At 38.6% G+C, this 26,042-nt stretch overlaps 1 protein-coding gene across 1 annotated transcript in view; it reads left to right on the forward strand.

The window, feature by feature from the left end:
* Window positions 1-26,042, forward strand: part of PCDHAC1 (protocadherin alpha subfamily C, 1) — a 38,439-nt gene that overhangs the window by 5,248 nt on the left and 7,149 nt on the right. The window contains exon 2 of the mRNA XM_077937133.1: window positions 23,266-23,361. The gene's annotated coding sequence lies outside the window, so the exon portion shown is untranslated. The remainder of the gene's footprint in view (window positions 1-23,265; window positions 23,362-26,042) is intronic.

A 26,042-nucleotide genomic window follows, 5' to 3' on the forward strand; every position in this document is an offset into this window, starting at 1 on the left:
TTCCAGTATCTTATGGCTCCTGGTGTTACAGATGAGAAGTTTCAAATAACTTGAAATAATTCCCCTCTATATAATTATCCCTGATTCTGACTTTCTTTCCATAGTTATACATTTTTTCTATGCTATTATATTCTCATTTTAAAGATGTTGAATGACAATGTAATTTTATTTTAGTTTATATACAAGTATTTTTGAGGTTTATTTTCCTGGAAAGTTTTCTTAAATTATAGATTTTAGTATTTCTTCTGTTTTATTACTTCAGATTTCTTCTTCAATGACTCCATTTATATTTGTATGAGATATTCTTTGCCTTTCTTTTGTAGCTGACACTTCTAAATCCTACCTAGCTCTTTTTAAAAACAATTTTACTTTTTATTCTTTTTTCCATTTTATAGCTTTCTTTAGGCATTATCCATAGTGTTTATTTGCTGTTATGTGCCTTCTGGTTTGGTGTTTATTTCTGAAAAAATTATTTTGCTTTTATTTCTAATATTTTACTGAGTTTTCTCATCTCTCTTTGCTAAGCTTTTTTTTCCTCCAATCATATCATTACTGAGTATCTCTAATTCTGATTTATGTGTCCTTGCATAGCTTTTCATTATTTTCTAAAAATGTTTAAGTTGTTTTCAAATATTATATAGCAATTTGTGGAATTTTCTTTCTTGTGTGTATTTATTTCCTTTAGCATAATTATTTTTCCCCACCTTTAAAAATAATTTTGTGTCAGATTTGCCCATAATCCTTTTCTTATGTTCATGTTTGTATGAAAATCATTTCCCCATAATTTTAGAAGAAACAGACCAGCATAATTTTCCTATCTTTGTTGCTCTATAGATTTCTATTCAGCTATTGTCCTGAAATGATAAAAATATAATTTTTTAATATCTTACTTTGTGACACCATTTACCCTTTTTACTTGGACCTTTTTCCTTTGTTTAATTGTCCCCCACCCCCACCATTTTGCTTCATATGGACTCCATTCCTATCAGTTCCTCCTCAGTATAGGGGTTTTTGCTGCAAGAAGACATTCGTTAGTTGAGAAGTTCATAGGGCTAAGACAGGTTTAGCACAATCCAATCTATTTGTAGTCCCTTCCACTAAGTTTTGAATTTGCTTGTATTTCTAATATTTTACTGTGTTTTCTCATCTCTCGTTTCAAAGCATTTTTTTCTCTTACTGAGGGATAATTGAATTAGGACCTTCAATTTCCCCCCTTCCACTGATGACTATTGTTCTCAAATTGTTTTACTATGCTTTCCAGTGAGTACTTATTGGCACTTTTTGGAGTTCTTCAATTCTCAACACCATCAAAAGCCCCATAACCTTCTTTTGCTTCCTCCTGAGCCTCTTTTCATGTGCTTATTGGTCATTTCTATATCATCTTTGGAGAAATACCTATTCAGATCTTTTGCCCAAATTTTAATTGGTTTATTCATTTTTCGATTGTTGAGTTTTAAGAGTTCTTTATGTATTCTAGATGCAATTACTTTATTAGATATATGATTTGCAAAGATTTTCTCATTGAGGGTGTTGTCTTTTCACATTCTCTTTTAGCTCCCACTTATAAGTGAGAACATACAGCATTTGGTTTTCTGTTTCTATATTAATTCACTTGGGATCATGGCCTGCACCTCCATCCAATGGGCTCCAAAGGGCATGATCTTTTTCTTTCTTTATGGCTGCATAGTATTCAATGATGTATACGTACTGCATTTTATTTTATTCTGTTTTATTTTATTTTCTTCAGACGAAGTCTCACTCTCGTCCCCCAGGCTGGAGTGCAATGGTGCAATCTCGGCTCACTGCAACCTCCACCTCGTGGGTTCAAGCAATTTTCCTGCCTCCTGAGCAGCTGAGATTACAGGCGCCTGCCTGGCTAAGTTTTGCATTTTAAGTAGAGACGGGGTTTCTCCATGTTGGCCAGGCTGGTCTTGAACTCCTGACCTCAGGTGATCTGCCCACCTCGGCCTCCCAAAGTGCTGGGATTACAGGCATGAGCCACTGCACCTGGCCAACGTACTGCATTTTATTTATCCAGTGCATCATTGATGGGTATTTAGGATTATTCTCTGTCTTTGCTATTGTGAATAGTGCCATGATGAACATACACATGCATGCGTCTTTATAGTAAAATGACTTATATTCCTTTGGTTATGTACACAGTTATGGGATTTGCTGGCTTGAATGGTAAGTTCTTTGAGAAATCTTCAAACTGCTTTCCACAGTGGCTGAACTAATTTACATTCCCACCAGCAGTGTATAAGCATTCCCTTTTCTCTGCAACCTCACCAGTATCTGTTATTTTTGACTTTTTAGTAATAGCCGTTCTGACTGGTGTGAGATGGTATCTCACTGTGGTTTTGATTTGCATTTATCTAATGATTAGTGATGCTGAGCATTTTTATCATATGCTTATTGTCCATGTGTATGTCTTCTTTTGAGAAGTGGCTGTTTATGTCCTTTGCCTTTTTTTTTTTTTTTTTTTTGAGACAGAGTCTTGTTCTGTCACGAAACCTCCGCCTCCTGGTTTCAAGCGATTCTCCTGCCTCAGCCTCCTGAGTAGCTGGGACTGCAGGCACATGCCACAAAGCCCAGTTATTTTATTTTATTTTTTTTTTTGGTATTTTAAGTAGAGATGGGGTTTTGACATGTTGGCCAGGCTGGTCTCGAACTCCTGATCTTAAGTGATGCACCTGCCTTTGCCTCCCAAAGTGGTAGGATTACAGGCATGAGCCTCTGCGCCCAGCCCTTTGCCCATGTTTTGATGAGGTTGTTTGGTTTTTGCTTGTTAATTTGTTTAAGTTCCTTATAGATTCTGGATATTAGACCTTTGTTGGATGCATAGTTTGCTGATATTTTCTTCCGTCCTGTAGGTTGTCTGTTTACTCTGTTCATAGTTGTTTTAATTTTTTTAATTTTATGGGTATACAATAGGTGTATATATTTATGGGGTACATGAGACATTTTGATACAAGCATGCAATGCACAATAATCACATCATGGAAAATGGGATGGCCATTCCCTTAAACATTTATTCTTTGTACAAACAATCCAATTATGCTCTTTTAGTTATTTTAAAATATACAACTAGATTATTTAGACCATAGTCACTTTATTCTGCTATCAAATACTATGTCTTATTCATTTTTTTCTATTTTTTGTCCTCATTAAAAATCTCCACCTTCTATCCACACCCCACTAAACTTTCTAGCCTTTGTTAACCATTCTTCTACTGTTTATCTCCATGAGTTCAAATGTTTTTGTTTTTGTTTTTTTCCTTTTTGAGACAGGTCTTGCTGTGTCACCCAGGCTAGAGTGCAGTGGTATGAACAGAACTCACTGCAGCCTTGACCTCCTGGGCTCAAGCAATCCTCCTGCCTCAGCCTCCTGAATAGCTGGGACCACAGGCCCAGCTAGTTTTTTGATTTTTTTTTTGTAGAGATGAGGTCTCACTTTGTTACCCAGTTTGATCTTGAATTCCTGCGCTCAAGTGATCCTTTCACCTCAGCCTCCAAAAGTGCTGGGGTTACAGGCATGCGCCACCATACCTGGCCTCGTTTTGATTTTTAGGTACCACAAATAAGTAAGAACATATGATGTTTGTCTTTCTGTGCCTGGCTTATTTCACTTATAACATAATGACATCCAGTTTCATCCAGGTTGTTGCAAATGACTGGATCTTCTTCTTTTTTATGGCTGAATAGTACTCCATTGTGTATATGTACCACATTTTCTTTTCTATTTTTTTAGACGGAATCTCACTTTTGTCACCCAGGCTGGAGTACAATGGTGCAATCTTGGCTCACCGCAACCTCTACCTCGTGGGTTCAAGCGATGCTCCTGCCTCAGCCTCCCAGGTAGCTGGGATTACAAGCTTGTGCCACCACACCTGGCTAATTTTGTATTTTTAGTAGACACAGGGTTTCTCCATGTTGGTGAGGCTGGTCTCGAACTCCTGGCCTCAGGTGATCTGCCCACCTCAGCTTCTGAAAGTGCTGGGATTACAGGCGTGAGCCACCGCGCCCAGCCCATTTTCTTTATCCATTCATCTGATGATGGACATGTAGGCTGCTTCCAAATCTTGGCTATTGTGAACATTGCTGCAAGGAGCATGGGAGTGCAGTTATCTCTTCAATATACTGATTTCCGTTCTTTTGGTTATATACCTAGCAGTGGGGTTTCTGGATCACTTAGTAGCTCTATTTTTGGCTTTTTGAGGAAACTCCAAACTGTTCTCCATAGTGCTTGTACTATCCCACGAACAGTGTACAAAGGTTCCCTCTTTTTCATATCTTTCCAGCATTTTTGATTGCCTGTTTTTTGGATAAAAGCCATTTTAACTGTGGTAAGATGATATCTCACTGTAGTTTTGATTTGCATTTCTCTGATTATCAGTGATGTTGAGTGTCTTTTCATATACCTGTTTGCTATTTGTATGTCTTCTTTTGAGAAACATCTATTCAACTCTTTTGCCCATTTTAAAATTGATTATTAGATTTTTTTTTTTCTATAGAGTTGTTTGAGCTCCTTCTATATTCTGGTTATTCATCAATTGTTAGATAGGTAGTTTGTAAATATTTTCTCTCAATCTGTGTGTTGTCTCTTCACTTTGTCGATTGCTTGCTTTGCTGTGCAGAAGGTTTTTAAGTTGATGTGATCCCATATATTTATTTTTTCTTTTGGTTCCCTGTGCTTACGGGGTATTACTCAAGAAATTTTTGCCCAGACCAATGTCCTGGAGAGTTTCCCCAATGTTTTCTTGTAGTTGTTTTATAGTTTAATGTCTTAGATTTAAGTCTTTAATCTATTTTAATTCAATTTTTGTATATGGTGAGAGATAGGGGTCTAGTTTCATTCCTCTGCATATGCTATCTAGTTTCCCAGCACAGACTGCTTTTTCTCGAGTGTATGTTCTTGGCACCTTTGTCAAAAATGAGTTCACTATAGGTATGTGGATTTATTTTTTGGTTCTCTATTCTGTTCCATTAGTCTATGTGTCTGTTTTTATGCCAGTACTGTACTGTTTTGGTTACTATATCTCTATGAAATAATTTGAAGTCAGGTAATGTGATTCTTCCAGTTTTATTCTTTTTGCTCAAGATATCTTTAGGTATTATGGCTATTTAGTAGTTCCATATAAATTTTCAGATTGTCTTTTCTATTTCTGTGAAGAATGTCCACAGTATTTTGACAGGGATTGCATTGAAGTTGTAGATTACTTTGGGTAGTATGAACATTTTAACAATGTTGATTCTTCCAATCCGTAAACATGGAATATCTTTTTTGGTGTCCTCTTCAATTTCTTTCATCAGCGTTTTACATTTTTCATTGTAGAGATCTTTCACTTCTTTGATTAATTCCTAGGTATTTAATTTTATTCATGGCTATTTTAAATGGGATTACTTTTTAATTTCATTTTCAGATTGTCACTGTTGACATATAGAAATACTACTAATTTTTTTATGTTGATTTTGTATCTGGCAACTTTACTGAATTTATTGTTATAATAGTTTTTTGGGGTCTTTAGATTTTTCAAAAATGAGATTATATCATCTGCAAACAAGGATAATTTGATTTCTTCCTTTCTAATCTGGATGTCCTTTATGTCTTCTCTCTCTCTCTCTCTGTTTTTGAGATGAGGCCTTACTTTGTTGCCCAGGCTGGTCTCGAACTCCTGGGCTCAAGCAATCCTCCCTCCTCAGCCTCCCAAAGTGCTGGGATTACAGGTGTAACTCACTTCGCCTGGCCTAGGAAACCCTTTATTTCTTTCTGTTGTCTAGTTGCTCTAGCTAAGAGTACTATGTTGAGTAACAGTGGTGAAAGTGGGCATCCTTGTCATATTCTAGATCCTAGAGAAAAGGCTTTGAGTTTTGCCTACTCAGTATGATACTAGCTGTGAGTCTGTCATATATGGCTTTTACTATGTTGAGGTATGTTCCTTTTATACCCAGATTTTTTAGGGTTTATAAAATTTCAACAGTTTTGGGGAACAGGTTGTTTTCAGTCGTATGGACAAATTCTTTAGTGGTGATTTCTGAGATTTTGGTGCAACTGTCACCCAAGCAGTGTACACCATACTTAATATATGTAGTCTTTTATCTCTAACTCCCCTCCCACCCTTCCCTCCAAGTCCCCCAAATCCATTATATCATTCTTAAGTCTTTGCATTCTCATACTTAGCTCCCACTTGTATGTGAGAATATACAATATTTGATTTTCTATTTCTGAGTTACTTCACTTAGAATAGTGGCATCCAGGTCCACCCAAGCTGCTGCAAAAGCTATTATTTTATTTAGTTTATGGCTGAGTAGTATTGCATAGTGTATATATGCCACATTTTCTTTATCCACTTGTTGGCTGATGGGCATTTAGGTTGGTTCCATATTTTTGCAATTGTGAATTGTGCTGCTATCAACATGGCTTGTGCATGTGTCTTTTTCATATAATGACTTCTTTTCCTTCGGGTAGATACCTGATAGTGGGATTGCTGGATCAAATAATAGCTCTACTTCTATAACTTTAAGAAATCTCCAAACTGTTTTCCATAGTGGTTGTGCTGGTTTACATTCCCACCAACAGTATAAAAGAGTGTTCTTTTCACCACATTCACGCCAACAACTATTACTTTTTGATTTTTAAATTATGGTCATTCTTGCAGGAGTAAGGTAGTGTCTCATTATGCATTAGGAAATTTAGTATACAATAAAGACAGCATTTTTATTGAAGAAAGGATGCATTTTAAAAAACAAGTATTTTCAAAAATATAGGAAGGATTGTGGTTACTTATAGAAACAGTAGTACAGTCGGAAAAATTCAGCACAATATGTATTAGTGGAATTCATCTGATCAAACTTAAAATATTATTCCTTGCATTATAGTTCTGAGCAGGTACCATAGATAATAGTTCTACTGTGTTGTTCACTTTAAACTAGACCAAGAAACTTTTCTAATAAGTGGAATTAGCATGCTGTGTAGCTGATGTTGGCCTGGTAAATGCTTAATACACATATATGTGCATATATATGTATGCATATACATATATTATAAATTTCACTGATATAAAGAATGTTTGGTAAATAGTTTAAAAATAGTAATAAAACATATAATTCTCCCTATTATCAATTATCATAGAATGTTTTCCTCGATTTTTGCTGAACTTTTCTATCCATGACCTATCTATGGTTGTAATTGACAAGTGTAGTTCTCACATGAATGTCTGTTGGTATTTTCATTTATCTTAACAAATAATATAGAGTAAAATGACAAAGACATTGAATCTTGACCTGTTTGTCAATGATGTGACTTCCTTGCTGCATTGGATAATATCTCTTAAATAATGGAAAATTATTTGATTATTTTTGTCCTATTCACAATGTAACAGCTACAGATATGATACACTTTTAAAAAATTATAGTATACTTTAACTTTTTTTATTTCAATAGGTTTTTGGGGAACAGTATTTGGTTACATGAATAAGTTCTTTCTTTAGTGGTGATTTCTGAGATTTTGGTGCATCCATCACCCGAGCAGTATGCATTGTACCCAGTTTGTAGTCTTTTATTCCTCACCCCCTTCCCACCCTTTCCCCCGAGTCCCCAAAGTCCATTGTATTATTCTTATGCCTTGCATCCTCATAGCTTAGCTCCCATTTATGAATGAGAACATGTGGTGTTTGGTTTTCCATTCCTGAGTTACTTCACTTAGAACAATGGTCTCTGGTTCCATCCAGGTTGCTGAGAATGCCATTATTTCATTCCTTTTTATGGCTGACTAGTATTTCATGGTGTATTATATATATTTATATATACCACAATTTCTTTATACACTTGTTGATTAATGGCCATTTGGGCTGATTCCGTATTTTTACAATTGCGAATTGTGCTGCTATAAGCTTGTGTGTTCAAGTGTCTTTTTCATATAATGACTTATTTTCTTCTGGGTAGATACCCAGTAGTGGGAATGCTGGATCAAATGTTAGTTTTACTTTTAGTTCTTTAAGGAATCACCACACTGTTTTCCATAGTGGTTGTACTAGTTTACATTCCCACCAGCAGTGTAAAACTGTTCCATTTTCACCACATTCTGGCCAACATCTATTATTTTTTTATTATGGCCATTTTTGCAAGAGTAAGGTGGTATCACATTATTGTTTTAATTTACATTTTCCTGATAATTAGTGATGTTGAGCATTTTTTTTCATATGTTTGTTGGCTGTTTGCATATCTTCTTTTGAGAATTGTCTATTTATGTCCTTATAGCCCACTTTTTGATGGGATTTTTTTTCTTACTGATTTGTTTGAGTTCCTTGTAGGTTCTGGATATTAGTCCTTTGTCTGATGCAGAGATTGTGAATGTTTTCTCCCACTCTGTGGGTTGTCTGTTTACTTTGCTAATTCTTTTCTGTGCAGAAGCTTTTTAGTTTAATTAGGTCCCATTTATTTATTTTTGTTGTAGTTACACTTTCTTTTGGGTTCTCAGTCATGAATTTTTTGCCTAAGCCAATGTCTAGAAGAGTTTGTCGGCTGTTATATTTTAGAATTTTTATGGTTTCAGGGTTTAGATTTAAGTATTTGATTCATCTTGAGTTGATTTTTGTATAAAGTGAGAGATGAGGATCCAGTTTCATTCTTCTCCGTGAGGCTTGCCAGTTATCCCAGCACCATTTCTTAAATAAGGCATCTGTTCCACACTTTGTTTTTGTATGCTTTGTAAACATAAGTTGGCTGTAAGTATTTGACTTTATTTCTTGGTTCTCTGTTCTGTTTCATAGGTCTGTCTGCCTATTTTTATACCAGTACCATGCTGGTTTGATAACTATAGCCCTTTAGTATAATTTAAAGTCAGGTAATGTGATGCTTTCAGATTTCTTCTTTTTATTTTGTATTGCCTTGGGATTGTGGACTCTTTCTTGGTTCCATATGAACGTTAGGACTGTGTTTTTCTAGTCCTGCGAAGAATGATAATGACATTTTGCTGGGAATTGCATTGAATCTATAGATTGCTTTTGACACTATGGTCAGTTTCACAGTATTGATTCTTCCCATCCATGAACATGGAATATATTCCATTTGTTTGTGTCATCTGTGATTTCTTTCAGCAGTGTTTTGTAGTTTTCCTTGTAGAGATCTTTCACCTCCTTGGTTAAGTGTGTTCCTAAGTGTATTAGTCAGGGTTCTCTAGAGGGACAGAACTAATAGGCTAGATGTGTATATAAAGGGGAGTTTATTAAGGAGTATTAACTCACACAATCACAAGGCCCAACAACAGGCCATCTGCAAGCTGAGGAGCAAGGAATCCGATCTGAGTTCCAAAGCTGAAGAACTTGGAATCCGATGTTCAAAGGGAGGAAGCATCCAGCACGGGAGATGTAGGCTGGGAGGCTAAGCCTGTCTAATCTCTCCATGTTCTTCTGTCTGCTTTTATTCTGGCTGCACTACCAGCTGATTAGATCACATCCACCCAGATTGAGGGTAAGTGTGTCTTTCCCAGTCCACTGACACAAATGTTAATCTCCTTTGATAATACCCTCACAGACACACCCAGGAACAATACTTTGCATCCTTCAATCCAATCAAGTTGACACTCAGTATTAACCATCACAAGTCCACCCCTTGTCAACGTGAACCCATACACACCTCCTGAAATTACAGATAATCTTCAAATTAAGACAACAAGGTCATAATTATTCCCAACATAATACAACTATCTTTCATACAACCAAGAGTGCACTAATTCCTAACCCAAATGCTATTACATAAAGTTAACATTTAAATGTTGATATGAAGTCAATAAATCTTATGTCACATGATAAATGAAAAAGGAGATAAAATGCAGATATTTTCTTAGTAGAAGTATATAAATGCACAAACATGTTTTTAACAAAGAAGGAGGAAATACTCATGACAATTATAGTCCTCATTTCTGCAACTGGTCGTGTAGTTTGTAGCTGGTATTGATGACTACTTTCTTCTACTACTCATTCTGTATTCCCTTTGCCTTCAGCAAGCACCTCAGCAGGTAGTGGTTTTTTTCCTGGTGTAGTGACCCAAACCTTCATTCCCAAAGGATCTGGGCCATTTGTAGTCCTGCCTGGATTGTGCTGTTGTAGTTTCCCGTTAACCTTAATCACAGGGCATGGTAATACTAAGAGATACCTAAGGGATCTCGAGTATTCCATGCATACTCTTCCTTACCTCCATTGTGGAGTAGTAGAGTGATTTCATCTTGAGAGTCTGGGACAGTCACCCCAGTCAACACTGTAACTTCCTTCTTAGGCTGTTGGTTTAAAGGTAGGAGGAGCCCAAAGTGTCCAGGTGGCAATCTTAATTTCCAGTTTAACGGAATCGTTGTTGTGTCTTCTGGTGGTAGCATTCCTCCCTCTGGAACTAAGACCTCTAGGCCAGCAGAACATAATGTCACAGGGACAGGAAGTAAAAATTTTGCTAGTGGGTCACTAGGGGTGATGGTAAGTGGTGCCACTTCCACTTCCACCCTTTGATTCCTGGACCCATGAATTCTGGTTATGGGAGAAACAGTACCATATATTGGACGCTGATTCAGAGCATACACAACCTTCTGGAGAATTTTGCCATAGCCCTGCAAAGTATTGTCACCTAGTTGACATTGTAATTGTGACTTCAAAAGGCCACTCCATCAGTCTATCAACCCAGCTGCTTCAGGATGATGGGGAACATGGTAAGACCAGTAAATTCCATAAGCATGAGCCCACTGCTGCACTTCTTTAGTTGTAAAGTGAGTGCCTTGGTTAGAGGCAATGCTATGTGGAATACCATGATGGTGTATAAGGCATTCCATGAGTCCACAGATGGTAGTCTTGGCAGAAGCAGTGTGTTCAGGATAGTCAAACCCATATCCAGAGTAAGTGTCTATTCCAGTGAGGACAAACCGCTGCCCTTTCCATGATGGAAGAGGTCCAATATAATCAACCTGCCACTAGGTAGCTGACTGATCACCCTGAGGAATGGTGCCATATCAAAGGCTCAGTGTTGGTCTCTGCTAATGGCAAATTGGGCACTCAGCAGTGGCCATAGCCAGGTGAGCCTTGGTGAGTGGAAGCCCATGTTGCTGAGCCCATGTGTAACCTCCATCCCTGCCACCATGGCCACTTTGTTCATGGGCCCATTGGGTGATGACGGGGTGGCTGGGGAAAGAGGCTGAGTGGTGTCCACAGAACGAGCCATCCTATCCACTTGATTATTAAAATCCTCCTCTGCTGAGGCCACCCGTTGGTGAGCACTCATATGGGATACAAATATCTTCACAGTTTTTGACCACTCAGAGAGGTCCATTCACATACCTTTTCCCCAAATTTCTTTGTCACCAAAATTCCAATCATGCTTCTTCCAAGTTCCTGACCATCCAGCCAAACTACTGGCTGCAGCCCATAAATCAGTATATAATTGCACATTTGGCCATTTCTCCTTCCATGAAAAGTGCACAACCAGGTGCACCGATTGAAGTTCTGCCCACTGGGAAGATTTCCCTTCATTGCTGTCCTTCAGGTATGTCCTTGGAAGGGACTGTAGTGCTGCAGCTGTCCACTTTCAGGTGGTGCCTGCATATCATGCAGAACCATCTGTGAACCAGGCCTTAGTCTTTGCTTCCTCTGTCAACTGATCATAGGGAACTCCCCATGGGGCCATTGATGCAAGCTGGGGAAGAAAAGGCAGGGTGGCAGGAGTGGAGACCATGGGCATTTGAGCCACTTCCTCATGTAACTTACTTGTGCCTTCAGGAACTGCTTGAGCCCGATCACATATATACCACTTCCATTTGATGATGGAATGCTGCTGTGCATGCCCCACTTTATGGCTAGATGGGTCAGAAAGCACCCAGTTCATGATAGGCAGTTCAGGTTGCTTGGTGACTTGATGACCCATAGTCAAATGTTCAATTTCCACCAAAGCCCAGTAACAGGCCAAGAGCTGTCTCTCAAAAGGACAGTAGTTAGCTGCAGAAGATGGAAGGGCCTTGCTCCAAAATCCTAGAAGTCTCCACTGTGATTCACTTATGGGGGCCTGCCAAAGGCTCCAAACAGCATCCCTATCTGCCACTGACACCTCAAGCACCATTGGATCTGCTGGGTCATATGGCCCAAATGACAAAGCAACTTGCACAGCAGCCTGGACGTGTTGTAGAGCCTTCTCCTGTTCTGGACTCCATTCAAAAGTGAGAGCCTTTTGGGTCACTCGATAAATGGGCAGGAGTAATATACCCAAATGAGGAGTGTGTTGCCTCCAAAATCCAAATAGGCCCATATAAGCCTCTTTTGTGGTTGTAGGAGGGGCCAAATGCAGGAAATTATCCTTCACCTTAGAAGGAATATCTTGAGAGGCCCCACTCCACTGGACCCCTAGAAATTTTACTGAGGTAGAAGGTTCCTGAATTTTAGTCATTTATTTTCCATCCTCTGGCATGCAACTGTCTCACCAATAAGCCCAGTGTGTTTGCTACTTCTCACTCACTGGATCCAATCAGCAAAATGTCATCAATGTAATGAACCAGTGTGATATACTATGGGAGGGAAAATCAATCAAGGTCTCTCCAAACAAGATTATGACACAAAGCCAGAGAGTTGATATACCCCTGAGGTAGGATGGTAAAGGTATTTTGCTGACCTTGCCAGCCAAAGTAAAATTGCTTCTGGTGGGCCTTATGGACAGGAATGGAGAAAAAGGCATTTTCCAAATCAATGGCTACATACCAGATACCAGGAGATGTGTTAATTTGTTAAAGCAATGAAACCACATCTGGTACAGTAACTGCGACTGGAGTTACCACTTGATTAAGCTTATGATAATCCACTGTCATTCTCCAAGATCCACCTGTCTTCTTCACAGGCCAAATAGGAGAGCTGAATGGGGATGTGGTGGGAATCACAACCCCTGCAGCTTTTGAGTCCTTAATGGTGACACTAATCTCTGCAACCCCTCCAGGGATGTGACATTGTTTTTGATATACTATTTTTCTAGGTAGAGGCAGCCATAATTGGCCTTCCTATTTGGCCTTTCCCATCATAATAGCCCTCATCCTACCAGACAGGGGGCCAATGTGGGGGTTCTGCTAGCTGCTAAGTATGCCTATGCCAATTATGCATTTTGGCACTGGGGAAATGACCACAGGACGAGTCCAGGGACCCACTGGACCCACTGTAAGTCAGACTTGAGCTAAAATTCCATAAGCCTTTACTTTAACTGGAGGACCACAATGATGTTTTGGGTCCCCTGGAGTCAGCGTCAGCTCAGAGACAGTGTTCAGTAATCCCTGACATGTCAATCATTTCCCTTTTCCCAATACACAGTTACTCTGGTAAAAAGCCATAGGTCTCCATGGGGAAGGATGGGAGAAAGATTAACAGCATAAATTGTTGTCAGTGTAGTGGGGTCCTTCCTCAAGGGGACCCAGCCTCCCCTTCATTCAAGGGATTCTAGGTCTGTAAACTGGTTTAAGTCTGGAAATTGATTGAGGGGCTGTGATTTTCTGTTTTTATAATTCAAATTAGTCTTTTGTCCACTTGACCTGGAAGTTTTCTGCTTATATAAATTAAATAAGAACACAGTAGGCTTCCTATCATTTTCACTTCTAGGAACACATGATTAATAACTGATGCCAGAGATCTACATGAGTCAGACTATTCTGATTGCTCTTTTGCCTCTGCTGTCCATTATGATAGTTATGTTCACCTTGCCTTTGACAGTTGAGTGGCCCCTGCCACCCCGAGATCCAATTATTCCCATTGCATTTAAATTTGTAGTTGAGTAACTGTGGTTCCTACTGTAAAATTTGGTATACAGAGAAGAGCAATCACAAAGCTCTTCAAGGATGCAGGTGCTCACCTCACAAATCTATTTTGCAAAGTATTAGTTAAGGGTATATCTTCTGGACCCTCCCAGCTGGGATGAGTAGGTCTAAAGTGACTAATCCACTCCACCATCCCAATCTCCCTAAACCTTTGGATCCCTTCCTCTACATTAAACCAAGGGAGATCGGGCATTTCCAGCTTGCTCACAGTGGGCCATCTTTTAATCCATATTTCAGCTAACCAAGCACATAAATTATTAGAACCTTTTTTAACTCCCCAAGCTGCAACATTAAATGCAAAATCCCTGCTTAATCTGCCCAAATCAATAAATTCAGCCTGATCCAATGCCTTAGATCTATATTCCTTCCACCATTATCCCACACCCTTAATATCCATTCCTATGCCTGTCCTCCAGATTTTTGCTTATATAAATTAGAAAGCTCAAGCAGTTCTTTTTAAGTGTAGCACACCTCCTCGTGGGTCACACTCTGAGCCTCACCCCTAGGGCCCTCCTGGGACTTTAGTCTAGTTATAGGTCTAGAAGCAAACAGTGGTGGTAGGGGGTGGGTCCTGAGAAGAATCAACATTATCTTGCCTGGCAGCCGCCTCAGGGGAGGCCATCACTGTTGCCTCAGGCAGTGCAGGATTTATCTCCTCAGACATAAGTGAAAAGGGTGATAGCAGTGTGAGTTGGGGAGGGCATGTTGCCACCACTGGGGATGAGAAAACAGTTTCTTCTGGCAAAAAAAAGGTTCATCAGAATTTACAATCTCAGTGTCCCCAGCTTCATCAGGGTCCTTTCACATGTCCCCATTCCAAATTTCAGGGTCCCATTCTTTTCCAATCAATGCCCCCGCTTCAACAGTGGACACCTGGCAAGGCTGTGCATGCACCGTTCATTTCAGGTCAGCCACTGGTATAAGAACTTGTGTCTGACTTCCCGCAATTTTAGCTCTTTCTCTACGGGAGATAAGACTCTCACTCAGGGAAATCTTAGCAGATTTGAGGCTCAGTATCTGCTTCTGAAGCCAGGAATTAGAATCCCTAAGTACATCATTTTCTTACCTCACTTTGTCCAGTGAACTTAGGAGCAACCAACCAACTTCATTATGTTCCTTGGTTCCCCACATATGGTCAAAAGTATTATATATAGAGTTACTAAACTTGCCTCTCATGAGCGGTGAATCAGGAGCATCAGATGAATTTATTTTACATAACTCTGTAAACAGTTCATGCCAAGGACTATCAGTATTCTCCATACTATTAGAAGTACAGTCCTTAGCATTTTTGGGTCTAATCATATTAAGCAGCCAACTCCAGAAACCCCAAAACCAATGAAAGAACTCCATCCTTAATATTCTGTTCCTCTAGAACCACTGCTGGGACCAAAATCTGTATTAGTCAGGGCTCTCTAGAGGGACAGAACTAATAGGATAGATGTATATATAAAGGGGAGTTTATTAAGGAATGTTAACTCACATGATCACAAGGTCCCACAATAGGCCATCTGCAAGCTGAGGAGCAAGCAAGCCAATCCAAGTCCCAAAGCTGAAGAACTTGGAGTTCAATGTTCAAGGGCAGGAAGCATTCAGCACAGGAGAAAGATGTAGGCTGGGAGGCTAAGTCAGTCCAATCTCTCCACGTTCTTCTGCCTGTTTTTATTCTGGCTGCGCTGGCAGCTGATTAGATTGTGCCCACCCAGATTGAGGGTGGATCTGCCCTTCCCAGTCCACTGACTCAAATGTTAATCTGCTTTGATAACACCCTCACAGATACACCCAGGAACAATACTTTGCATCCTGTAACCCAATCAAGTTGACAGTCAGTATTACCATCACACTAAGTATTTTGCGGTTTTTTTTGCAGCTGTTGTAAAAGAGATTGAGTTCTTAATTTGATTCTAAGCTTGGTTATTGTTGATGTATAGCAGTGTTACTGATTTGTGTGCATTGATTTTGTATCCTGGAACTTTACTGAATTCATTTATCAGCTCTAGGAGCTTTTTGGATGAGTCTTTAGGGTTTTCAGAGTACATGATCATATTGTCAGTGAACAGCAACAGTTTAACTTCCTCTTTTCCAATTTGGATGCCCTTTATGTCTTCCTCTTGTCTGATTTCTCTGACTGGGACTTTCAGTGTCTATGTTGAATAGAAGTGGTGAAAATGGACATCCTTGACTTATTCCAGGTCTCAGGGGGAATGCTTTCAACTTCTCCCCTTTCAGTATGATGTTGGCTGTGGGTTTGTCATAGATGGTTTTTATTACTTTGAGGCATGTCCCTTCTATGCCAATTTTCTTGAGGGTTTTTATCATAATAGGATTTTGAATTTTATCAAATGCTTTTTCAGCATCAATTGAAATGATATATGGTTTTTGGTCTTCATTCTATTGATATGATGTATCATATTAATTGATTTGTGTATGCCGAATCATCCTCATATCCCTGGGATAAATCCCACTTGGTCATAATAAGTGATCTTTTAACTGTATTGTTGAATTCAGTTTGCTAGTATTTTGTTGAGGACTTTTGCATCAATATGCCAGATATATTGGCCTGCAGTTTTATTTTATTTTGATGTGTCGTTGTTTGGCATCAGGATAATACTGGCCTCATAGAATTAGTCTGGAAGTTAACCCCTCCTCTACTTTTTGGAATAGTTTGAGTAGGATGGTACTAGTTCTTCTTTAAATGTTTGGTAGAATTTGGCAGTGAAGCCAATGGGTCCCAGGCTTTACTTTGCTGGGAGATTTTTGTTACAATTTTGATCTAATTACTTGTTATTGGTCTGGTTAGGTTTTAATTTCTTCATAGTTCAACCTTGGTAAGTTGTATGTGTCTAAGAATTTATCCATTTCCTCTAGATTTTTAAATATATTGGCATATAGTGGCTCATCATAGCCACTAATGATCCTTTGAATTTCTGCAGAATCCACTGTAATGGCTCATTTTTTCAGCTCTGATTTTATTTATTTGGGTCTTCTCTCTTTTTTTCTTCATTAGTCTGTTTAAAAGTTTGTCAATTTTATTTATCTCTTCAAAAGATTGACTTTGTTTTGTTGATCTCTTGTATTTTCATCATTTCAAATATATTTCTGCTTCGATCTTTATTATTTTCTCTACTAATTTTGGATTCAGTTTGCTCTTGCTTTTCTAGTTCTCTAGGATATACAGTTAGGTTATTTAATTGAGGTTTTCATTCTTTTCCAATGTAGGCAATTACAGCTATAAATTTCCCTCTAATAGTACTGCTTTCGCTGTATCCCATAGGTTTTGGTATGTTGTGTTTCCATTATCATTTGTTTGAATCAAATTTTCAATTTCCTTTTAAATTTCTTTATTGACCCACTGGTCATTCAGGAGCATATTGTTTAATTTCCATGTGTTTGTATAGTTTCCAAAATTCCTATTTTTTATTTCTAATTTTACTTCATTGTGGTCAGAGAAGATTCTTGATATGATATCATTAAAAAAATGTTTTAGGACTTGTATTGTGGATAGCATATGGTCTATCCTTGAGAATGATTCATGTGCTGAGGAGAAGAATGTGTATTCTGCAGCTGTTGGATGAAATGTTCCATAAATATCTATTAGGTCAATTTGTTCTATAGTGCAGATCAAGTCTGAAGTTTCTTTGCTGAGTTTTTGTCTATGAGTTCTGTCCAATATTGAAAGTGGGGTGTTGAAGTCTCCACCTATTATTGTATTGTGATCTCTCTATCTCTTTTAGCTCTAATACTATTTCCTTTTTGTATCTGGGTGCTCCAATGGTGGGTGCATATATATTTATAATCATTGTATTCTCTTGCTGAGTTGACCCCATTATCATTATACAAAGACCTTCTTTGTCTCTTCTTACAGTTTTTGTCTTGAAATCTATTTTATCTGTTATAAGTGTAGTTACTCCTGCTCCTGTTTTGTTTCCATTAGCAAGGAATATCTTTTCCCAACCCTTTATTTTCCAGTCTACGTGTATCTTCATAGGTGACGTATTTCTTGTGGGCAACAGATCATTGGGTCATGTCTTTTCATCCATTCAGTCACTTTATGTCTTTTTATTGGAGGGTTTAGTCCATTTACATTCAGTATTTTCATTTAAGTAGGAACTTACTCCTGCCATTTTGTAACTTGTTTTCTCATGGTTTCATGGTCATCTCTCCCTTCTTTTTTTCTTCTCATCTTCTTTTTCATGAAAATAATTTTCTCTGGTGGTATGATTTAATTTCTTGCTTTTTATTTTTTGTGTATCCATTATATGTTTTTTGATTTGAGGTTACATGAGGTTTATGACTTATCTTATGACCCATTATTTTAAATTGATGGTAACTTAACAGATAGCATAAACAAAAACAAACACACAAAAGGAAAACTAATAAAAGTTCTACACTTTAACTTTATCCTCCTGCTTTTTAACTATGTTGTGAAAAGTTGTCTTTTTTTTTTTTCTTTGAGACAGAGTCTTGCTCTGCTTCCAGGCTGGAGTGCAGTAGCCTGATCTTGGCTCACTGCAACCTCCACCTCCCAGGTTCAAGCGATTCTCCTGCCTTAGCCTACTGAGTAGCTGGGACTACAGGCACGTACCACCACACCCAGCTAATTTTTATATTTTTAGTAGAGACAGGGTTTCACCATGTTGGCCACGATGGTCTCTATCTCTTGACCTAGTGATCCACTCATCTTGGCCTCCCAAAGTGCTGGAATTATGGGTGTGAGCCACCATGCCTGGCCAGATTGTCATTATTTCTGACCAGTTCATCATTTTTTCTTTCTACTTAAGATAAGTTTACATACTACAATTACACTGTTATAATATTCTGTGTTTTTCTGTATCTTATTCTTACCTGTAAATGTCTGGGCATTGAAGAGCTAGGTATTTCTTGTAGTCTTTGCAGTCTGGGCTTGTTTGTCCCTGTCCTTGAGAAGGTTTTCCAGAAGGTTTTTATTTGAAGGAGCTTGGGCCTTAATCCCAATAATGCTGTGGTTTTTGCAGGCTCGTAGAGGTACCATCTTGGAGGTGTTGAATAAGATCCAGAATGATTATCTGGATTGCCAGGCAAAAACACTTGTTCTTTTGCCTTCTGTCAAACAGTTTCTTTCTCTCTCTCTCTCTTAAGGTGCTGGGCCACCTTGAACTAGGGGTATGGTGATGCAAGCACTCCTGTGGCCCCCACCTTGGATTGTCCTGGGTCAGACCTGTAGCCAGCACAGCACTAGGTCTTGTCCAAGGCCCACTGTAACCACTACCTGACTACCACCTATGTTCACTCAAGGCCCTAGGGCTTTAAGATCAGCAGTGGGTGATGCCAGCCAAGTTTGCATCCTTCCCTTTAGGGTAGCAATTTTCCCCAGGCCCTGGACAGGCCCAGAGATGCTACCTGGGAGCCAGGATTGGAGTCAACATACTTAGAAATTTGCCTGATGTTTTATTTGACTATGGCTAAGCCAGCACTCAAAACAAGACAAAGTCCTTCCCATTCTTCCTTCCCTTTTCCACAGACAGAGATGCCTCTCCCTGTGGCCAATACTACCACTGGTCCACAGGGATTCTGCCTGGCCACTGCTGATGTTCACTTAAAGCTTAACAGCTGTTCAGTTATGTTGTGGTGCATGCTGCCAGGCCTGGGACTCTTCAAGGAAGTGGGCACCCCTCTGTCCTGGGGAAGATCCAAATATGCTGTCCAGGAGCCAAAGCCTGGACTTGGGGACCCCAAGAGCATGCTTGTTGCTCTACTCCACTGTGGCCAAACTGGTACCAAAGGTGCAAGACAAAGTCCCCTTTACTTTTTCCTCTGTTTCTGTCAAATGGAAGGAGTCTTCCACTGTAGCCACCACAACTAGGAATGTGCTGGATCACACCTGAAGTCAACACATCTCAGAACCTAAGGCCCACAGCATACTACCTGGATATCACTGCTGGTTATTTGGTGCCCAAGGGCTCTTTAGTCAGCAGGTGATTAATCTTGCCAAGACTAGGTCCTTCCCGCCAAGGCAATGGGTTTTCTATTTGTCCAGTGTGTGTCTAGAAATATCATCCATGAGCTAAGGCCTGGAATGGGGGCCTCATGACTCTGCTCAATGCCCTGTCCTACTGTGGCTGAGCTGGTATCCAAGATGCAAGACAAAGTCCTCTTTACTCTTTGCTCTCCTCTCCTTAAGCAGAAGGAAGGAGTCACTTTTGTTGCTGCAAGCTTCACTGCCTGGGATTAGGGGAGAGGTGGCACAAGCACTCCCTTAGCTGCCCCAGCCGATGACTTCCTAGGTCGTATGCCACCCTATCCGTCTGGTTCTGAGCGCAGTCCAGCACTAGGAGTTACCTAGGAATTGCAATTCTTGTGTCCTAGATTGTCTTTCAAGTTTACCTAGAACCCCAGAACACTTAAGCCCATAGTGTTGAGGCTTCCTGAGAAACTCAAGTTCTCACTACTGGGATAAGTGATTTGCCTCTGGCTAGGTCTATTCCAAAAGCTCCCTTCATGTGCAGCTGCTGGCTGAGTCCAGCATGGTGTTGCTCCCTGCTATGACAGCACTGAGTTTAATGTAAAGTTCCCCAGTTGCTGTGCTTTACCGCCTCCAAGTGCACAGACTCTCCACATTGCTCAGCTGCTGCTGGGGGATATGCGAGGGGTGATGGTGGTGATTCCACAGTGTCTCTCCAACCCTCTTCAATGCCTCTTTTAGTGATACGTTGTTAAATCCAGGCATTACCATTGCTCACCTGATGTTTGGTTCTTGTAATGACATTTTTCTGTGTGCAGATAGTTGTTACAATTTGGTGTTCATGTGTTGTGGGGGAGATGGTGTAGGCGTCTATTCCACTCTCTTGCTCTACCTTGATAGTCTGATGTCAGAAGCTCTTTAGTTTAATTAGGCCCCATTTGCCAATTTTTGTTTTTGCTGCAAGTGCTTTTGGAATCTTTGTCATGAAATCTTTGCCAGGGCCTATGCCCAGAATGATATTTTCTAGGTTTTATTCTATGGTTTTTATAGCTTTAGGTTTTACATTTAACTCTTTAATCCATCTCCAGCTGACTTTTGTTCATGCTGAAAGGAAGGGGTCCAGTTTCGATCTTCTGCATATGGATAGCTAGTTATCCCAGCAATATTTATTGAGCAGGAAGTCCTTTCTCCATTGCTTGTTTTTATTGAAGATCAGATAATTCTAGGTGTGCAGCTTTATTTCTCGGTTCTCTAACCTGTCCCATTGGTCTATGTGTCTGTTTTTGTATTAGTACCATGTTGTTTTGATTACTGTAGGCTTGTAGTATAGTTGAAGTTGGGTAGGGTGATGTCCTTTTTGTTCTTTTTGCTTAGGATTGCTTTGACTATTTGGGCTCTTTTTTTGATTCCATATGAATGTTAGGATAGTTTGTTTTTCTAATTCTATGAAAAATAATGTTGGTAGTTTGATAGGAACATCACTGAATCTGTGAATTGCTTTGGACAGTATAGTTATCTTAACAATGCTGTTTCCTACCCATGAGCATGGAAGGTTTTTCCATTTGTTTGTATCATCTCTGATTTCTTTCAGCAGTGTTTTATAATTCTTTTTGTAGAGATCTTTCACATCCTTGATTTGCCATATTCCTAGATATTTTAGTTTTGTGTATGTCTTTTTAAAATGGGATTGTGTTCTTGATTTGGCCCTCAGCTTGGCTGTTGTTGGTGTATAGAAATGTTGACTTTTGTACATTGATTTTGTATCCTGAAACTTTGCTGGAGGTTTTATCAGATCTAGGAGCTTTTTGGCAGAGAATATAGGGTTTTCTAGGTATAAAATTATATTGTCTGCTAAGACAGATAGGTTGACTTCCTCTCTTCCTATTTGGATGCCTTTTATTTCTTTCTCTTGCCTGATTTCTCTGGCTAGGACTTCCAGTAGTATATTGAATAGGAGTGATGAGAGTGGGCATCCTTGTCTTATTCCAAGTCTCAAGGGGAGTGCTTTGGATGGTATCAATCCTTTTAAACTTATTGATGATTGTTTTAGATAATGTTCCATGTGTAATTGAGAAGAATGTATATTATGCTGTTGTTGGTTGAATGTTCTATAGATGTTGCTATGATATGAATGTTCATGTTCCCCAAATTCATATATTGAAACCTAATTCTAATGGTGATGGTATGAGGAGGTGAGACCTTTCAAACATAATGAAGTCATGAGAGCAGAACCCCGATGAATGGGATTGACATCCTTATAAAAGAGGCCCCAGAGAGGTGCCTTGCCTCTTTCACCATGTGAGGACACAGCAGGAATGTGACATCCATGAACCAGAAAGTGGCCCCTCCCCAGACACTAAATCTGCTGATACCTGAATCATGAACTTCCAAGCCTCTAGAACTGTGAAAAATAAATCTCTCTTGTTTATTAACTACACAGCATATGGTATTTTGGTATTTTGTTATAATATCCTGAACAGACTAAGACAGATATCCTTTAGGTTAGTTGGTTTTTAGTGTTGCTCACATCTTTCATTTCCTGGCGATCTTCTGCCTAGCTGTAATCCATTTTTGGAAGTGGGATATTAAAGTCTTCAATTATGACTATTGAATTGTCTATTTCTCCCTTCATTTCTGCCAGTTTTTGCTTCATGTGTTTTGGGACTCTATTACTAGGTGCAAATATGTTTTTAGTTGCTATATCTTCCTAATTGGCCCTTTTGTCATTATAAAATGTCCTTCTTGATTTCTAGTAAAATTTTTTGTCTTGTAGTCTGTTTTGTCTGATATTAGTGTAGTTGCTCCAGCAGTCTTGTGGTTGCTGTTTGCACAATGTATGTTTTCCTATTCTTTTACTTTCAATCTGTTTGTATCTTTGAATCTAAAAGTGTTTCCTGCAGACAATGCGTAGTTGGATCTTGTTTTCTTAAAAACTCTAGTCTGACAATTCCGCCTTTTGATTGGGTTCTTTAATCTAGTCACATGATGTTACTATTGATATATTTGGATTTATGTTTGTTATTTTACTCCTTTTTCTATATGTTTTAATTCTCTTTTTTCCTATACTTTTCATTTACAGATTGCTTTTTATTAAGTGAATATTTTAGAATGTAACATGGTAATTTTTAAACTAAATTTTAAACTGTATCTTTTGAGTTATTTTCATAGTAGTTTCTCCAGAGTTTACCATATATATTTTAGCTTATTGGTATCTGCCTTCAGATTTATATTAACTTAATTCTAGTGAGATATAAATATGTTACTTCTAGATAGCTTTATTCCTCTTCTGCCTTTTGTATTATTGTTACACATATTACATCTTGTGGTGGATTGGACTGTGGGCCTCAAAAATACATGTCCGCATACTAACCTTTGAAACCTGTGACCTCATTTGGAAATGAGTCTTTGAAGACATAATTATATTAAAGATTTGGGGATGAAATTACCCTAAAATTTTCAGGTGGGTGCTAATTCCAATGAAAAGTTTGTTTTATTTTTTAAATAAGAGATAGAAGATGAGAAAACAGACACAGAGGAAAAGGCCATGCGAAGATGGAGGCAGAGATTGGAGTGATGTCAACAGCCATCAAAACGTGGAAAAGGCAAGAAACAGATTCTCTGTAGAGCCTCTAAAGGGAGTGCAACCCTGCCAACATCTTGAGTTTTGATTTCTCCTGTCCAAATCTAGGAGAGAAACTGTCTTAAGCAGCCCAGTGTATAGTAATTTGTCACAGCAGCCACAGAAAACCAATGCACATTTATAGGTATTATATACCCAACAATACATCACTATAATAATTATTACTTTATGTAATCTTATATTTTTTTAGAGGCACTAAGAGAAAAAAGGAGAAATTAAATATTAATAGCATTTCTTATTTATTATTGCTAGTTCTATTCATTTATTCTTGTGGATTCATACTACCACCTGGTATCATTTTTTTATCAGATACAGCTGTTCTCCCATGCACCTCTTTTATACTGTAATTGACAAATGTGTTACATTTCTATATGTTTTTGGTCCAACAATCGTTTTACATATTGTTTTATGCAATTAGTTAGACTCAGTTTTCTATTTCACCTTCAAAGTGTGGCCCTTAGGCCAGGTGCGGTGACTCACGCCTGTAATCCCAGCACTTTGGGAGGCCGAGACGGACGGATCACAAGGTCAAGAGATCGAGACCATCCTGGCCAACACGGTGAAACCCCATCTTTACTAAAAATGCAAAAATTAGCTGGGCGTGGTGGTGTGCACCTGTAGTCCCAGCTACTCAGGAGGCTGAGGCAGGAGAATTGCTTAAACCTGGGAGGTGGAAGTTGCAGGGAGCCGAGATCACGCCACTGCACTCCAGCCTGGTGACAGAGTGAGACTGTGTTTCAAAAAAAAAAAAAAAAAAAAAAAAAAAAAAGTGTGGCGCTTAGAACTTAAAGTCATACTTTGGTTCATCAAATCAGTTCCAAGAGTAGGTGATCTAGCCCTTTCATTCTAAACACTACACGTGTAGTACTAGAGTACAATATTGTATTTGTTTATTTTTTCAGAATTAGGGTCTTGCTATGTTGTCTAGGCTGGGGTGCAGTGGGGCAATCATAGCTCACTCTAACCTTGAACTCCTGGGCTCAAGGGACTTTTCCTGCCTCAGTTTCCTAAGTGGCTAGGACAATAGATGCACACCACTACACCCAGCTAATGCATTTTTTTTGACAGACATAAAGCACAGTTTTTTCACAATAGATGGACAACTATAAAGCAAAAATATAATTTTGCTAAATGATGTTAAGCCACAGATCAAAAAGTCCTAGACTTTTATACTTACTTGAAAAAACCTCAAATTTGCTGAACGTCATTGTATTAAGAGCTAATCTGTCTGGTCCAATCACATAATATATTTGCCTACATTCAAGTTTCGTATTTCTACGTTTTGATAAACCTTCACACTAGATTTTCCTCTGTGCTGCAGATAAAAATTTTCCTCAACAGTGTCTGAAAAGGGAGGCCTGCCACCACTACCAAACCACTCTACCTGAGATTAGATTATTAGATAGTGCCTAACCCGAAATAAAAATATGCTGATACAACATTCTGTAAAAAAAGCTCTACTATGTTATAAGAGAGCTCATACTATATTATGGTTTCAAAGGTAATAAGAAACGTAGCATCAGATCATCACTATGGTAGCTATTTAAGGGACTTTAATAAAAATTTGACAGTTATCATGAAACACTGGCCACCTCAATTTTAAACAGTAAGCACAAGAATTACTCCCATAAAAATTATAAGCATAACAGGACACTTTTTGGCTACTATTCAATACTGACTTGGATGTTCTAGATAACACAAGATACGATATATATGTGAATATCTATACATATATATTTATAGATATCCGTGTATATATACAGTATATATATGATTTTAGAAAGGAGGATAAATATATGTTACATGATAAAACTTACAGTCAATATAATTTTACACTTGTAAAATCCCAGAGAACCAATATAGACCTAAAAAAGAGTTCAATAAAATGATTAGTTTAAAAAATAAGTATAAAGATTGTAACTTTCCCACATACCTTCAAAGTGTAGAAATCCCACTAAGCAAAAAGTGGTATTTCTACCAAATATAGATAAAAGAAAATGCATATTTAAATGTCTCTTATCCTCCATGAAACTCATCAAAAACAACAAAAAGTACAGCAGACAAAAAAATAAAGTCACATCTTTGATGAAACTCTGTAAAACATTTGAACCTCAACCATGATGTACATGAAGATAAGCTACTAAGTGCCATGAAGATTGGACCAAGATATGAAAATGCTAGGAGAGGATGCCTTTCACTGGAGATCCTGGAAAGGGCTGGTAGACTGGTGTTTTCTAGAGTAGTGATTCTCACTGAGATGCAAAACCAATGACTCCTAGTTTTGGAACAAAAAGATCTAGGTACAGAGGCTAAAGGCAGGGCTCTCTCATAATCCTATTTGTCAACACAAAATAGGAGAGAAGGCAGGACTAAATCTGATAGTGAGCAGATGCACCATTATTTCAAGATTGAACCTAAGGATGTGGCAAGGTAAGGGGAAAAGTCGGGATGACAAGTTGCCCTGCAGCCGCCAGTTTTCATCAGTTGAAGATATATTAAAACTATGGCACACATAAGCCATTCCATCAAACAGTAAATATGGCTATACTGCAAGCAGTAAAAAAGTGAACAGCCTCTGCTTCCATACAGTCAAGAACAAAAAGAAACACGTGACAAGGTTGAGAAAAAAAAGTGGAAAAGAAT

The sequence above is a fragment of the Macaca mulatta genome, chromosome 6, assembly GCF_049350105.2.
Source record: "Macaca mulatta isolate MMU2019108-1 chromosome 6, T2T-MMU8v2.0, whole genome shotgun sequence".
NCBI lineage: Eukaryota > Metazoa > Chordata > Mammalia > Primates > Cercopithecidae > Macaca > Macaca mulatta.